A 1927-nucleotide genomic window follows, 5' to 3' on the forward strand; every position below is an offset into this window, starting at 1 on the left:
TCCTCAGCTTGAATGAGTGACCCCAGATGGGGTTTCTCTTTACTCTTTCCTATGGGCAAAGGCTCCTTCTTGCTTCCTGCAGTTGGGGCATGGGTTGGTGATGATTGGGAATTTTCTTCCTTACTCTATTTGGGTATACTGGGTTTCTGCACACTCAGGGGATTCCACATGTGTCTCTCCCCAGATCAAGGCAGTTGCATGGGCTGCACATGTTCCTCCCACAGCCAGATGTGCTAGGGCATGTGGCAGTGTAATTCTCCCTGTGGGTTGGGCCACTGGGTTGCAGGTCTGCACTCACTCACCTCTTTCCCCAGGCTTTGCTGTTGACTCCCCTTTGTCAATGCAGTCAAGTGGTCTGTAGGCCGCTTGAATGGTGGTGGTGGCTGCTACTGTAGTGTTGTGCTGCTCCTGTGGTGGAAGTGGCTGTGGCAGTGGCTGTGGTGGACTACCCATGTGGCAGCAGTGTCTATAGCAGCTGAGGGGGCTGCCCACAAACTGCTGATGTCCCCAGGCACACTTCTTGCCATTTGCCAGTCTTGCAGAGGGCTGCCTGCCAGAACTGAATCTTAACAATATGAAGTCTTCCTATCCACAAATGTGGAATCGCTCTATTGATTTCATTTTTCTTTGAGTTCTTCCATCAAAATTTGATAGTTTCTCTGATACAGATCTTGTACATATTTTATTAGGTTTATACCTAAATATTTCATATAGGTCATTATATTAGGTGCTAATGTAACGGGTTTTTAATACAAATTCCAATTGCTCATTGCCAGTATGTAGGAGAGCACTTGACTTCTGTATGTTAATCTTGTATTGTGCAGCCTTACTATAAGCAACTGCTTATTAGTTCCAGGAGTTTTTGGGGTTTTTTTTTTTTTCTGTATTAATTGATTCTTTGGGATTTTCTACATAGACAATCATGTTATTTCTGAAGAAAGACAGTTTTAGTTCTTCCTTTCAATCTATATACCTCTTATTTCCCTTTCTTGTGTTTTTGCATTAGTTAGGACCTCCAGTATGACGTTGAATAGGAGTGGTGAGAGGAAACATCCTTGGCTTTTTTCCAGAGGAGGCATCTAGTTTCTCACTATTAAGTATGATGTTAGCTGCAGGTTTTTTGTAGACGTTCTTTATCAGGTTGAGAAAGTTCCCCTCTATCCCCAATTTGCTGAGAGTTTTTTTTTTTTTTTTTTTTTTTTTTTTTTTTTGTCTTTTGTCTTTTTCCGTGTCCAGCAATGGATCGCAACCCTCAGTGTCGCGCCCGTACTGGACCGGGGACCGGCAACGGGATCGCAACCCTCGGTGCTGCTCCCGCACCTCGCTCAGCCAGTGAGCGGGAACCGGTCTATATGTGGGATCCGAACCCTCGGCGGGAGCGCCGCCGCACTTCCCAAGCAGCGCACTATCCAGTGCGCCACCGGGCCAGCCCTGCTGAGAGTTTTTATCATGAAGTGTTGTTGAAATTTTCTCAACTGCTCCTTTTGCCTTTATTTATTAATATATATCCATATTATCTTTATTCTTTAGTCTCTTGATGTAATGGATTATATTGATTAATTGATTTTTGAATATTAATCCAGTATTGAATAACTTGGTCTCATATGGTCATAGTGTATAACTCTTTTTTACACATTGTTGTATTTGAGTTGCTAATATTTTGTTGAGGACTTTCGCACTTATGTTCATGAGAGATATTGGTCTGTAGTTTTCTTTTCTTGTAATATATTTTTGTCTTATTTTGGTATTAGGTTACTGCTGGCCTAATAGGATGAGTTAGGATGTGCTTTTTCTGCTTTTATTTTTTGGAAGAATTCATAGAGAATTGGTATAATTTCTTCCTTGAATATTTGGTAGAACTCATCAGTGAGCCCATCCGGGCCTGGCACTTTCTGTTTTGGAAGGTTATAAATTCTTGATTCAATTT

Source organism: Galeopterus variegatus, unplaced genomic scaffold, assembly GCF_000696425.1.
Source record: "Galeopterus variegatus unplaced genomic scaffold, G_variegatus-3.0.2 Scaffold4826, whole genome shotgun sequence".
In the NCBI taxonomy this organism is placed as follows: domain Eukaryota; kingdom Metazoa; phylum Chordata; class Mammalia; order Dermoptera; family Cynocephalidae; genus Galeopterus; species Galeopterus variegatus.